Source organism: Muscardinus avellanarius (genome assembly GCF_963383645.1).
Source record: "Muscardinus avellanarius genome assembly, chromosome: 10".
NCBI lineage: Eukaryota > Metazoa > Chordata > Mammalia > Rodentia > Gliridae > Muscardinus > Muscardinus avellanarius.
Window position 1 is genome coordinate 99,592,338 of NC_137796.1, and position 16,294 is coordinate 99,608,631.

The following is a 16,294-nucleotide window of genomic DNA, read 5'->3' on the forward strand; positions in this document are numbered from 1 at the left end:
GGTGGGAGATTTTCCCAAGATGACAGTCATTTTGTGTGTGTATGTGTGGTGCTGGGGATGGAACCCAGGAGCTGTCTACCTCCAAGCTACACCTATTTTTTAAATTTTATTTGGAAATCAAGTCTCACTAAGTTGCTGAGAGCCTCACTTCGAACCTGTGTAATGCTCCTGTCTCGGCCTCCTAAGTACTGGGATTACAAGTGTGTGTCACCACGCCTGGCTTGATCACACAGTTATTACATGGCAAAACAAGCATTCAAAACCTGGCGTGTCAGATTTTTAAGTCTGTGCACTTATTAGATGAAATAAAATGAAGAGTTAGACAAGATGATACTTAAGGGTCTTTTCCATCCCAGAATTTCTAATCTAGAACAGAAAGAGGATCACTGTATTACACACTACTGGGCACAGTCATGAAGCGTACATGTCTTAGAGAAATTAAATATACATTAGTTTTTGTGATTTTTATTTTTTCATTATTGTTTTCTTTTGGTGGTAGGGAATGAACCCAGGAGTATTCTACCTCCAATCTATACCCCCAGCCCTTTTTATTATTTATTTATTTATTTATTTATTTATTTATTTATTTATTTATTTATAGAACTGGGGGTTGAACCAAAGGGCATTCTACCTCCATGCTACACCCCCAGCCCAGTTTTATTCTTTATTCTGAAACAGAGTCTCACTAAGTTGCAGAGGGCCTCACTAAGTAACTGAGGCTGGCCGCAAACCTGCAATCCTCCTGTCTCAGCCTCCCAAATACCGGGATCACAAGTGTACGCCACCATGCCCAGCGTTTAATTTTTATTCTGATACAGGATCTTGCCGAGGGTCTTGCTAAGTTGTGAAGGTTGGTCTTGAACATGTGACTTTTCATCTCAGCCTCCCAAGTACTGGGATTAGAGTGTGCGTCACTGTGCCATGCTTAACTATACATTAGCAAATAACTGAAATAGGTCCCAACCTACGGTGACTCCTGCAGGACTGTTGGTTCCCTGTTCCCCAAACACGGCACACATAAAACAAAAGTCAATGAGGGATAAATATGGCAGAAAGCACATGCTCCGTCACCAGGCACCTGGGGGCCACTGCTTGCTGGAGCCGGGGGTTGAATCAGTAGTTTCCTGAAAGACACCTTGTATTGCATAGCACTTATTTTTTTTTCAGATAAAAAATAACATACAAATACATTTGCTGGAGGGAAAAGTTGTTGTTTTGGATAATTTATTAATCTATCATATCCTTATTCAAGAAATATTAGTTAAGAGTGAATAGGATCTTTGGCTTAAAAAATAAATAAATAAATAAAAAGGCATCTTTCACAGAGACAGATCTTCCAGGCTGCTACCAATGGACAGTGAATAACGCACCCTAGAAACTTCACAAAGCCTTGCTCTGAGGCAAGGAACTGGGTTCACATACTTAGTTTCATGATAACCTTGCAAAATATTGATTTAGACCTTGGAGATGCAAGATAAATGACTAAGCTAGCTGGCCTCTTAGTTGGTGTTGGGCTGCGATTGATTCATGACTGGTTTCTGTAACAAAAATTCATGGGATAGAAATTATGAGTTTTGGGGGGTATAGTACGCACATTTCTCACTTGAATATTAAATAATGCTGATGTTTCTTACCTAGGTGGTCAATTAAATCATAACAATATCCCCTTTATTACACGGCGTTATCTAAAAGACCTTCAACATCTCACTCTTCCCCTTCCTCTTCTTCCCCCCTCTCTTTTCAGCCTTTCCCCATCTCAATATGACACACACAGTCACTACTATTTCATTTTACAGATGGAAAAATGCAGGAAAGGTTTTTTCTTCTTTGTGCTTTTTTGTGCTTTTTTGTGCTTTTATTAGTGCATTATAGTCTCACATCATAATGTAAATCACGTTGACAGTGACTTACATGTACACTCTCTTGGTGCCCCCTCCCCATTGCCCTCCCTCCTAATATTGACATCGGTATATATTCACATGGTATATATTGGCTATATATTGACGTTGGCATATATTGACATTATATATACAGATTGACATGTGTATGTATAGTCTATGATAGTATTCCTATTAATGAATCTCAGTCTTCCCCCACCCCTACCCTTATGTCCTCCCTGGCTCCCCTGAGGTTTCTCCTCATCGTCTGGAGTCTCTCTTGCATCCCAATTACTCCCTATCCTGCACATATTTTATATATATAATATATATTATATTATTATTATATTATATTATATTATATTAATATTATAATATTAATATAATATAATATTAATATAATTAATCAACAATTAAACAATTAAATAATTAATTAATAATATAATATAATATGAATAATATAATACAATATTAATATTATAATATAATATGTATTATATTAATATTAATATAATAATATAATAATATATTATTTTATTATATATATTATATATATAATATATATATCCCTTCATTCTCTGTGATTGGATAATCTCACTTAACATCACGTTCTCTAGGTCATTCCATTTTCTTGCAAGTGACATAATTTTATTTTTCTTTATGGCTGAGTAGAATTCCATTGTGTGTATTTTCCGTAATTTTGTAATTAATTCATCTGTTGATGGACACCTAGGTCGGTCCCATAGTTTGGCTATTGTGAATAGGAAAGAGATTTTGATGCAAGGGGTAAATTTGATAGTTGGGTTTTTGAGATTTGACTTTGCCCTACCTCTCTGAAAAGTAATAGCAGTAGCAGTAACAATAACGATAACAATAGCGAACACCACAAAATCATCACAGCTTTTACTTTGCGAGGTGGTTTATATCACTGGGTCCCTGACTCAAAATTCTCTCCCCATCAGAAGACTGAAACCTTTCTGAGTGGACCAGCCCCTTCTCCTGGAGGAACCTGGGAGTCAGAATCTATTCCCTTCTGACAATTACTCACCACAGCTTATCTGATGAACATTTGACCTGGACTGGTTAGAAGCTCAGATTTCCTAAAATTCCACAGGGGCTGGCCACAGAAAGAGTCACAGAGGAGTCACACCCCACCTACCACTCCCAGCCAGTCCCAAGGTCAACATTCCTGAGGCACACCTGTTTCTGACATTTGTTGGGGTCTCCTTATGGAAGATGTGGAGAGGGTTCCCCAAATAGACTTGGGGAACCTTCATCCTTTATTTCCTTATGCCTTAAAACTGGAAGAAATTTGGTGGGTTGTCAGGATAAAGCCAAAAAAAAAACTTGCTTCTCTTGTGACAGTTTCTGAAAACATCAGAAAAGCAAATGAGTGTGGCTGCCTCATCACAAATGGCCCACCCACCACAGGCTACCACACTCACGTCTCTGACCCAGCTGGAGAGATCTGTCAACTTAAAAATTACAATGACCTTATATATCATTCTTAAAATACAAGAATGCAGCCAGGAGGAGTGATGCATGCCCATAATCCCAGTACTTGGAAGGCTGAGACAGAAGGATCACAGGTTCATGGCCAGCCTCAGCTACTTAGTGAAGCCCCCTGCAACTTAGTGAGATCTTATTTTAAAATAAAATGGGGCTGGGGGTGTAGTCAGAGGTAGAATGCCCCTGGGTTCAATCCCCTGTAAAACACATGTGCGCGCGCGCGCACACACACACACACACACACACACACACACACACGAATGCTCTCCCACTGAACAGTACACTATTTTGCAGAAGCCAAGTGTGCACATGTGGCTGAGGGCCTAGATTATCTCCAACTCACCAAATAACTTACTAGAAGGGTAGGAGGTATTGATGCTCGTGACGGAAGCCCCTGCGGTTGGGCTACACACCCTCCTTCCTTGGGCTGTAGGAAATTCCCTTCCCTCCACCTGAGTCCTTGTCTGTTAATGTCCCCCTAAGGATGCTCAGGTAAAGATGTCAATGCTGTATCACATCATCCCAAAAGGGGATCACCTTCCCCTGTGTATAAGGAGGGTGAGTCAACTTAAAAATTACAATGACCTTATATATCATTTTTAAAATACAAGAATGCAGCCAGGAGTAATGATGCATGCCCATAATCCCAGTACTTGGAAGGCGCATGGAAGGCTCAGGTGCTTTAGAAAGAGGAGCCGGGCTGTGCAGAATTCGACATACCTCTTTTCAAATGCCCTTAAGAGGTCTTCATGCTCTGACTGTCACGACTCACCTCCCTTATACACAGGGAAAGGTGATGCCCTTTTGGGATGCTGTAATACAGCCCTTGACATCTTTACCTGAGCATCCTTAGGGGGACATTAACAGACAAGGACTCAGGTGGAGGGGAGGGAATTTCCTACAGCCCAAGGAAGGAGGGTGTGTAGCACGTCAGTTCCCAACCACAAGGGCTATGCTTTAAGTGAGATTCTTTGTAGAAAACTCTCGGCACATAATAAATGCTCAGAAATCATCATGCCCTCTCGGCTCCCCTTCCCAAGGAACACAATCTACTTTCTGCTGGCTCTCAATCAGTGACGGCGTGGTATAGCTGAGTGACGTGCTACCCAGAGCATGGCCAGGTGACGCATCGTGAATAATGGAATGTCCTGGTCCAGACTATTTATACTCAGATGAATTGTAATAATATGCCACCCATGCTAAAGAAAAGCATTAATATTTAGCTTCTCAGCTAAGCCATGATGATTAATTTGGCTTTAACTTTGTATCTTCTTTGCAAAATTTTCAAGCTTCTCTCACCTTTTAAAGGGACCCTATCAGAAATGTTTTCTAAAACGCAAGCAGACCTTGCTAAAATAAAACAGCTGGGCATGGTAGCGCACGCTTGTAATCCCCACACTTGGGAGGCGGAGACAGGAGGATGGCACAGGTTCAAAGCCAGCCATGCTGGCTTGAGACCCTGTTTCCAATATATATATATATATATATATATATATATATATATATAGTGTCTGGGAGTGTAGCCCAGAGATAGAAGGGTTTCCAGGAACCCCAGTACCACCACCACCACCAAAAAAAAACAAAAATAGGTATTACTCAAAATAGTTGAGCAGTATGTCTAGGAGCTCTGGAAGTCTCCATGTAGCTTTCTACCCAGATGTCCCAGTTCTGAGACTTTTGCTCAAAGCAGGCATTCCAAAGCACGGGGGGATAAAGCTTGATGCACAAAGGTATAATGACAGGTGACTGGTTTGATAAATTCATTTAGTATGTGGAACATTACAAGTCATTAAAAGTGAACTACATAAAACATTAGCAACAGCACAGGGATATACTTTTTGCCACAAATTTAAGTAAAAATAATGAGCACAAAAGAAGGGACTGAAGAAAATACACCAGTGGGTTTACAGTGGCTGTTTCAAATAAGCAATTCCACCAAAGATTCTTCTTTTTTCTTTGCAAATTTCTACAGATAGATTTTCCCATCTGCTTTTTTAACTGGAAAAAAAATCCTTCATAAATAAGCTAAACTTTGCCAGGCATGGTGACACATGCCTGTTATCAATCCCAGTACTTGGAGGAGGATTGCATGTTCAAGGGCAGCCTCAGCAACTTGGCGAGACTCTCGGCAACCTAGTGAGATCCTGATTCAAAAAAATAAAATAACATTTGGGAGGCCGAGACAGGAAGATTGCAGTCCTCAGACAGCCTCCACTACGTAGTGAGGCCCTTTGCAACTCAGTGAGATCCTCTTTCAAAATAAAGAATAAAATATAGGGATGAGGGTGTAGCTCAGAGCTAGAATGCTCCTGGGTTCCATCCCCAGTACCTCAAAATAAATAAATAAATAAATAAATAAATAAATAAATAAATAAATAAATAAATAAATTAAATAAAAAGGTCCAGGAATGCAACTCAGAGGTAGTACCACATAAAAGTAACAAATGAATAAATGAATAACAAACAAGCTAAACACCACTGACTCTAAGCTTGGGGAAGACAGAGCCCTTGTTTTTTATTTATTATTGTGACTACAAGTCTCAGCCCAGGGTCCATCAGATCAACATCATGTAATAAGGTTCACCAACTTAGTGTTCTTGCCAATCATTTGTGTCAACTTCTCTTTTTCCCAAATATAATTGACAGCAAATATTAATTTTATATTGGCAAGTTCCAGAAGCCAGAGAAATGAATGCTGTGGAAGGGAGGGGCAGTGCTCTCAGCAGCCAGCGACTGAGCAGCTGCCACAAACCTGCCCCACCATCCACTCCACATAGACTATGTCTCCTCCCTGATGGCCTAGAAGTAAACATCGCTATCGCCTACGTCACAGGGAGAACCAGGCGCACCCGAAGGCTGTGAAACCTACCCAAGCCCTGCTCTGTCTTCAGTGTGAATAAAACCCAACCATGTGGCTTTAGGTTTCTCTCTCTCTGACTTCTTGGGATTCACTTGGCTCTTGGGTTGTTTGAAGTGGATTCTATAAGCTCTCTTAATACGAAAATAACAAGCATTTTGCCATTTCTTATTCTAAGTTTTCCTGTGCAATTAGTACTTCTATAGTTGAGCACAGAAGACAAAGTTTAATGGTCCAGGATACCTTTCTACTGTCCATCCATCCTCTCAAGGAATCCATTCGGAGGCATTTGCTGAAGCCTCCTCGGGGAAAGCTTCCTTCTCTAAGTTGTGTGGTCAGTTGTCTTGGGTTATATCAGTGAGAGATGGTAAGTTAGGCATTGAAGAAACCTTTACAAGATGACTAATTAAAATTTCATTGACCACTTCTAGCTCTCTCGTATGTATGAACTCATAGATGACCACAATTCCCCTTCCAGGCAGGTGCTATTATTATCCTCCATTGTAACAGATGAATAAACCAGGCACCGGGGAGGCGGACTAACGTGGCCAAGGTCACATGCCTAGTAGGTGGCATCCCTGGGCGTCACAGTCCTCGCTTTCAACGCCAATATGACAATGAATCACGAAGAGAAGGGCTTCGGATCTGTGGATGCCAGAATCTAATTATCTGTGCTAATGGTTTAACGCGCTAGCCTGCATCCTTCAGAGCAGTGAGTAACTTCACAATAATCCCTGGTGAACGCCGCCATACATATGGGCTTTCTCCAGTAGACTGACCTTCGTAAATTACCACTTAAGACAGCCAATGACACAGCTCATTCCTGTTCCCTCAGTAGCAATCAAACTAATGGGCAGGAAGTAACTAAGAACTAAACAGGCTGTGCCCAAAAAAAAGCACTCAATCAACAAATTTAATTAAGTACTTACTTCCCATCCTCTTTCTATGTTCTGCATCCCTGTCATACCTATTTTATTTTTTATTTCTCCATCCTGAAATTGGGTCTTCATCCCCACAACTGCACAGGGAATGCTGGGACAAAAGTCCCCGATGACCAGGAACAACATTGCCACTCTTGATGGCTTTCAACCCTCCTGGAGCTATCGAGGGGCCCAGGCTCCTTTTACTTATCTCTCCACAACGGGCAGGATCACATTTTCTCCCTCTGCCCTGCCTTTTTTCCCAAAGTCACACTTTTTTATTGTTATTCTACAATTTTTAAATGACATGATAGAATGCACGTAAGAAAAAACACATATATGCGATGCTGCCCTGAGATTCATCAATCCTGGCTCTCTGTTGCCTCTTCTCTTTTCTCCCCTAATCTTCTAGGACATCACAAAGAATTCTGATAAGGCAACAGGGACTTCAGGTCACTTGAGAAGAACATCAAGAGACTCAGCCTTCGCTGTACAGCAAACCAGGCTGGGTTCTGAGCTGCCGGCTGACAGTGTCCTGAGTGGTGCCCTCTCCAGGGAAATGGGCTTTGTTTTGTTTTTGTTTTTTATTCTAGCAAGGAATCTCTTTGAAGCACCTTAGAAATATGGCCTTTCAAAGAAAATGGGTCCCAGAATTACATAGGTTAGGAGAACTCCATGGTTAACTTTTTTCTTTGGTATTGAGGATTGAACCCAGGGGCTTTCTACCTTGTGCTATACCCTCAAACCTGTTTTATTTTTATTTGGAAACAGGGTCTTGCTAAGTTGATGAGACTGGCCTTCAACCCGTGTTCCTCCTATCTTAGCCTCCCAAGTACTGGGATTCCAGGCATGTACCCCCACACCATGGCGACATTTAAACAAGGGGCTTGAGCTTTGGTATGAGAGGATTCCAGGAGAGAAATCCTATGTCAGCCAATTGCTAGCACCATCAATGTCTGGACTCACACTTAAACTTTTGGACACTCCATGTCTGGGAGTGAAAAATGAGACTGATAGAAGGGAGAGAAAAACAAATAGAATCATCTCTACATCAAAGTCTCTCATGTAGAAAGCTCTTTCCTCTCCTCCCTAGCAGATTCCAAGCCAGGTGCTCCATCGCCTCCCAGCCCCACGTGTGGCCCATGTTGTCCATTGAGATGTGGTTGGGAGTCTCTGGTGTCACTTCCTGGATGGCCCATTTTCCAGCCGGTGTGAGACCCCAGCCAGCTCCTCTGCCATCAACCAGGCTTCCATGTGCTCAAGGCAGCGACATTCCGAGTCGCCTAGAACGGCTGCTTAGCCAGGTGTGGGGTAAGCCTGAGGGATACGCACATCTCTGTCATGCTAAGCCATTGAATTTCTGGGTTGGTCCACTCTTACAGCATGGCCTAGTCCACCATTAAAGGCATGTTGATGCATGCTTGTAATCCTAGTACTTGGGAGGCTGAGATGGGAGGACTGTGGGTTTGAAGCCAGCCTGAGCAACTCCGTGAGCCCCTGTTTCCAAATAAAAATTAAAATAGAACTAGGGTTTAATTTAGGGGTAGAATGTCCCTGACTTCAATCCCCCAGTACCAAAAAATAAATTAATTGGTTAATTAATTAGAAAGATATCACTCATGGGGTTCCTGGGTCCCTAGGGATAGGAACAGGAATGGCCATTCCTGTCTCAGCCGAAGTTTTCACAATTTCTTTCTCCTCCTTTTCCTCTTCCTTTCACACACGAGCATCTAATCTCTTAATTTTATCTCTAAAGAAACTGAAATTCAGTACTTGGGAGGCTGAGACACCAGGATGACAGGTTCCAGGACAGTCTCAGGAATGTAGTAAGACCCTTGGAAACCTAGTGAGACCCTGTTTCAAAATAAAAAAATAAGCCGGGCGTGGTGGCGCACGCTTGTAATCCCCGCGCTTGGGAGGCGGAGACAGGAGGATCGCGCAGGTTCGAAGCCAGCCGTGCTGGCGTAAGAGACCCTGTTTCAAAAATATAAAATAGATCTGGGAGTGTAGCCCGGAGGAAGAAGGGCTTCCAGGAACCCCAGTACCACCAAAAAAAAAAAAAGAAAGGAAACCCTCCAAGGGTGTTGCTTAGGGGTAGAATGACTCTGGGTTCAATCTCCAGAACCACATCAAGAAGAAGAAGGAGAAGGAGAAGGAGGAGGAGGAGGAGGAGGAGGAGGAGGAGGAGGAGGAGGAGGAGGAGGTGGCGGTGGCGGCAGCATCTGAATGAGTTATCCAAGGTGACCCAGCACACCATTGGCACCACCAGGCCATGGGTCCAGTTGTCTCCACTCCTTCCGGCTTGGTTACTCTCCGCACTCCACCACCTGTCGGTAGCTCCTAACTTCAGATGTTAATGATGTCCTGAGCTTGCCATACCTGTCCGTCACTGTAAGCGATACAATCCATGCTACATTAATGCACTAATTACCAGCGGTGCACATTACGGTGCCCTAATTACTAACAAGAAGCATTGTCAATTTGCCATCCCATGTGCCAGCACACGGAAGCTGGCGTGAGTTCTGTTCTCAAGGTCTATCATGGGGAGGGAGGCATGAGACAATGAATAATCCATTGGTTTCAGAGAGACGACCAGGCAGGTGGGCCTCCTATGATATTCTTTGTCCATAAAACCAAGTCCAAGAGAGGCCAAATGGAGCCAGGCTGGGGGTGGGAGGTAGGTGGTTTGCTGGGCTCTCTAGACAGACTGCCCACCATCTCTCCCTCCCTTTGGGTATCTGTGACTTTGTCAAAGCCTCAGTGTTTATAGCCATAGGATGGAGATAGAGGCAGTGCCCCCCTCCTGAGGCGGCCTTGAAATTCAATAGCAACACACACATGACACGTCCTGCATGACGTGTCAGGACTGGAGGAAGGCGCTCACAGTTGATGTCAGCTATGAATACGATTGCCACAGAGAGACAGCATCTTAATAACTAATTTCCCCCCCAGAAGCTTAAAAATGGTCAACAAAATAAAAATAAGCAACCTTAATTTGTCATTTGTTAAATGCTTGCCCTTCTAGGAGGCACAGCTTCTTGGAAGATGCCTGCCTATAGCATTCTAACCTCGAATCCTTATTGCAGACTGTGAATTAGGTATTATTATCCCAACCGTTCAGATGAGGAGCCTCAGGCCTGGTGATGTTAAGTAACTTGTCCAAGGTCACACAGGTCGTGGATAGTAAGTGGGGGATCCAGAATTTCAATACAGGGTTACCTGTATCTTTTCTTTGCTTTTCTCTTCACAACAGTGCTGTCATTCAAATTCACTCCCTGGAGATAACCGGTCTCCAAACATCAGTATGAATATATATGTTGAAGTGTCTCAAGGGACTCCCCCTTGAGGACACCCCCTAGGAGTGCCATCTAAAGCAGTCTCAGCCCTAAGAGCTTACTGAGCACTTACTGTATGCCCAGCATGGCTTAGCGCTAAGGTCCTGCTGGTGAGTAAGATGTGGCCCTTGCCCTTGAGGTCCTTGGGGTCCAATATACGACAAAAATACAAGGAGACAGAAGAGAGAGGGCAACTCAAGGGTGACTCCTTAGAGGAAGCAAAATCTGATCAGGTTTAAAAAACAATAAACACCTGCATATTTATTTGCATTGAAGGGACATTTCAGATGACAAACATCCCGTGAAAGGGCCTAGTGCTGGGAATGGGCCGGCCGTCCTCAAGAAACACGAGCCAGCAGCAGCGTGTGTGTGTGTGTGTGTGTGTGTGTGTGTGTGTGTGTGTTTGTGTGTGTGTGTGGCAGGTGGGGGCCCGGCCACTTGGGCTACCCTCGCCCTCCACTCTGAGGGCTCCAGGGAGCAGGCTCCGGGTCTTAGCCGGGGAGGGCACAGTTGGACAGGCTTTGTCATAGACACGTCTACTCGCTGGCTAGGTAGTATGAAAGCAGTGGCTCCCAACCCTCACACAGTAGACTCCCCAGGGGGCATTTGAAAAGCCCAGCACCAGCATCTCACCCCAGACCAATTCAATTCAACTGGACACTTTTGAGGTAAAGTCCGGGCACCATATATTTCAAAGGCTCATTGGGCAACGCTAATGTCCTACCAGGAGCTAAGCTCCTGTGTCAGAGGCAGGGGGAAGCCCGGGGGAGCCCAGGCCAGGGCCATAGGGACTGAAAGACAGGATAAGACCAAGTCCCTTACAGTACCACAGGAGCTAAAATTCACTGTTGTGATTCATGAAATGCAGGAGCTGAGGAAGAAGGAGAATAAGGGTGGGTGATGAGAATTCCATTCATTTATACAACACACACACACACACACACACACACACACACACACACACACACACACTGCTCACACACCATTATCACCAGAGATTCTAACAAGCCCATCAGCTGTTACTCTTTGCCTATGGTGGTGATCTACGGGAGTTCAGAAGATTGAAGTAACTCAGGAGAGCAAACTGCACGAGCCAGCACCATCTCCAACACTCGGGGGCCCACATGCGCTCCAGGTCCCTTCAAGACCACCCAGAGGGACCTGCCTGGAACCCGTGCTAGCCCCTCACAGGAGAAGGGCTGGGAAGTTCCTCAGGAGGGCTGGGACTGCTGTCTGCTTAGGGCACTGCTTACTTTAATATGGAATTCCGACAGTACCAGCTCAGACTCTGCCATTCACAGGGCCAGGCAGGGAGTATAATGGGAATACCATTAATCCGATGGTTTTAAAGAAGGTGATTTCCAATTTGAATTATTCTCCAGTTGTGAAATGAATCTGAGCCAGTTTGTAAAACAGCGAGGAATCAGTATACCGTACAACCCTGATTTTTTAGAGCCCCAACACCATGCAGGAAAAAAAAAAAAAAACCTCTCCAAACCCATAGAAGGTTTTTTTTTTTAAAGTAATAATGCCACTACCCTCCCACCCCCTTAGGCAAATTAGCAAGACAAATGTTAGCAAAAAGCTGGGCAGACGCACCATTATTTACAAAGGGGAGAGGGAAGAAGATGCTGAGAAATAAATCACGCTGGCAGTTCAATCAAAAAAACTCAGAATATATTATTCATGCTTCCTCTCGTGAGTTAGAGAGACACTGGACAGGGAGAGCCAGATATGTACTCCTGTGTTACCCATAATAACCATTTGGATTCCTAGGATACCCTGCTAATGAATTCGGCCTGCTAAAGTGACCCACCGCAGGGCTCGGTCAGGACACGGTGTTTGAACTCTGACTCTGACCCCGTTGCTGGTGGGCGGGTCATACGCAAGCACAGAAGGGGATGGTGGTCTGTGACAGGGTCCCCCTGGAGAAAAGCAAACAGGTGCTACGGCAGGGACCATCTAGCGCTGCTTCAGAATGGGCAGGGCTGGTCTGCACGGTGGCATTTAAGCTGAGTGATATGGAGTCACTGATAGGGGAGAATTTGGAGAAAGAATATTCCTGGGAGGATGCCACCAATGGGAAGACCTGCTGGGAGGAGGAATACACGGGGTGTGTACCGTGAACAAGGAGAGGTGCACAGGACCCCGTGCAAGGGGCCAGGCGAGGCAGAAAGGAGATGGGGCCTGGGCGGTAAGGAGGGGCTGGGCCCAGGCAGCCAGGGGCAGGGAGGAGCTAGGATTGTACTCCGAGCACAACAGAAGGCCACCAGAGGGTTTTCAGGGGAGGGTGACATGGAGCAACTTTGCCACACTGAAGACCCTGGTGGCCAGCTCAGCGATTCTGCACTGGGCTGCACTCCAGGAAGGATGGGAGGGGAAAAATATTGCGCGGGCTCAGTGAGAAGATGGCGCAAGGACCTGAGAGCCTGGAAATGCTTGAGAAACAGGAGCCATGTAAGCCTTTGTAGGTGCCGTAGCACTCACTGTCTGGACCTGTGCTTCTTAGCTGAGGGTGATTCTGCCCCCGGGGGATGGAGAGACACATCTGGAGACATTTCTGGTGGCCACGGCTTGGCAGGGGGCTGTAGCACTTAAGAGGGTGGAGACCAGAGACACTGTTAAACAGTCTACACTTTGGAAGACAACTCCCCGGAAGATGGCCTATGTCCCCAGTGCCAAGGTAGAGAAACCGTGGGTGTAGCAGCAGCAGAGCTGGACCAGCCTGGATTCCAGCCCCAGCATGTGAACCTGGACAAGTACTCAACCTCACCGAGCATCAGTGTCACCCTTGGTAAAACAGGGGTGTGACAGTCGATACCTGCCTTCCATGGGGAGGTGGGCAGAGAATCCCAGCCATGGAGGTAGTAACCTTGCTCAGGGTAGGGAGGCCCTAGAGAAGACCCAGAGGTGTGGCTTATGTTTGGGAAGAAGGTTTCAAAGTGCCCACATGGGTACAAGAGGTGGGGAATGCCTTGAAGCAGGTGTCAGGAGATTCAGGTTTGGATCTGGGTTCTCTCACCTTCAAGGAACAACTTTGAGGAAGTGCCTAAGTCTTCCATGTCTTTCTTATTCTGGATTTCGGCATAGATATAAACAGATACGGAGATCTACAGCATAAAATCATGACCATGTGATGCATTCCATTAAGGACAATCTATCTTGGTCCAGTCTATAACAAACTACCACAGACCAAGTGAACTTTTAAGCCACACATAGTTCTCATGGCTCTGGACACTGGGAAGCCCCAAATCAAGGTGCTGGCAGATTCAGTGCCTTCCTACAGGTTCACGGAAGGGCATTTTCTCGACACGTACTCACAAGCAGAAAAGGCAGGGGTCTCTCGGGGATCTCTTCTGAGGGGAATAATCCCAACCATAAAGGATCATTCTTTAAGATCTTATCACCTCCCAAAGTTCCACCTCTCAATACAATCATAGCAGGGATTAAGTTTCAACATACAAATTTTGGGAGGGGAAGAACAAGCCATTCAGACCACAGTGCAGTCCTGCTCGAGTTCATCTTGCCCCACCCTGGGCTGGTGTGTTTAATCGGCACATGACACTGGGGCCTTCCTGCGCAGGTAGCTCTGCTAAGAAAGGCCTGATGGTGTGGTATCTTTATTTAACCAAAATCAAAAGAGTTTATCAAAAAAGCACCAGCTGAGAACATCTCATGTGGGCTGGGCTTCTCAGCCTTGGCACTCTTAACATCTGGGAGTGGATAATTCTCGCAGTAGGGGCTGTACTGTGTATTGATATCTGCAGTATCCCTGGCCCCTGTTCCCTACAAGTGAAAAACCCTTAATGGAGAGCCACTGAATTAGCACAGAGCAATAAAATTAAAGAATCAGTGTAGATGGACAGTGGACTTGAGCCCTACCTCATCGCCTTTCTGCCTACAAGGCTTTAGGCAAACCAAGCCAAGCTCCATCTCTAGGGCTCTGGCTTCTCATGTAGAAACTGGACAGAATATTTCTCTTAAGTGAGGATGAAATTATATGTAAATTCTTAGCACAGGGCGTAGCACACAAATGGTTCTCAAAATCTTTACTCCTGTTTTTTGTCCATGGTAGAAAGTTACACAAATATGTGACAGTTCCATGGTGGCCCCAGAACAAAATCCTCCTGCCCCCATAACCAAGGCCACACACAACGGAGACAGCCAGCCCAATATTTCTTTACACCTGTGTTGTGAAGGCCGCCCTCCCTGTCTCTAGAGTGGCTTTTACTACCGACTGGTTGATTGATTGATATGGCAGATAAAACCCAGGAAATTCTGATTTCGGGAATTTTTATTTCTGGTCCTTTTTATTTTATTATTATGTTTCTAAAGTTTAGAAAGAAAGTCTAGCTAAGTCACCACGACTCTTGCTAAGTTGCTGAGGCTAGCCTTGAACCTGAGATCCTCCTGTCTCAGCCTCCCAAGTACTGGGATTACAGATGTGCACCATTACTCTCAGTTTCTCTGACTACTTATTAAGACTATCACTATCATCATTAACAAAAGAAGAAACCATGGGACTTTTCTACATATCTGGAAGCTGCCCTGACCCCATCCAGCCTCAAAAGACCCCTGAACTTTCAAGTCTTCCCTCTCAGGGGAGTAAGTCCACAAAAATAAAATCTATACAAGGTGAACTATATTCACAGCCAGAAAAGCAAACAAGCATCACTGCTGATGGGGATAGGGGGGAGCTCCCTGGCAGCTAGCTTTTAAATACTTCCAAACCAGAATGTGTTTTCCTGCGAGGAACCCTCTATGTGCTGGCAGATCCGAAGGTGGAAGCAGAGGTCTGGTGGCTGCTGCACGTCGGCATCCTGATGAGGAACCACGCTGCTGATTGAATCCTGTTTTGCAAGGTGCCCGAAGCCTCAATGGGAAATCACCAGCATTCTCTGAGGAGCCTGGTTAATCGCCTCCGGAAGTCAGGAGAACAGAGAAAACAGCCCTGGGAAGATGCTCCTGGAGGCAGGCTCCCAGCGGCCTCTGCAGCAGGAGAATACTCTCTATGCATTTTCTTATCAGATTGTGGTGTTCTCCTGAGCAGAGTATCTTATTAGGATTTAAGGTGTTCTGTGATGCTACTTTGGTGGTAGGGAGCCAATTATGGGGCCTCTGTTCTGTCCCACATTTTATTTTATTTCTTTGGTATGGGCTATGGAACCTAGGGGCATTCTACCTCTGAGCTACACCCCCAGCCCTAGTTCTTATTCTTTATTTTGAAACAGGGTCTCACTGAGTTGCAAAGGGCCTCACTAAGAAGTAGCTGAGGCTGTCAGTACTTGAAACCACGATCCTCCTGTCTCAGCCTCCCAAATACTGGGATTACAAGTGTGCACCACCGTGCCTGGCCTGTCCCGCCTTTTATTCTTTCTCTCCATGGAGTTTCTGAAGGACATATGAACGACAATCATTAGCCAAATAGAAGCAAAGGTCACTTAGTCATTAGCTGGGACCATGCCCAGTGCCCCAACGGCAGACCTTCTGGGAATAGCCAGTCTATATAGCACACTTAACACTCAGCTTTCCTTAACCAAACTCAGACAATAAATATCATGAGGGGGAGCTCTGGATGTTAGGGGCATGGCTGATACTGCCCACCATGTGACTGTCTAGTATCTCTGAGGGCAGGGGACAGGCAGGGAATGGGGGCATATGGCTGGAATAGCTCAGCTTGTCCATCAGAGAGAGTACTCAGCTTGGTACATGTGTCTTAAAACATGGTGGCCCTGGCTCCCAGGAAATGCAGCCCAATCAAGTGTGTACGCTCTGACTACCCACTGAGCCTCTCTT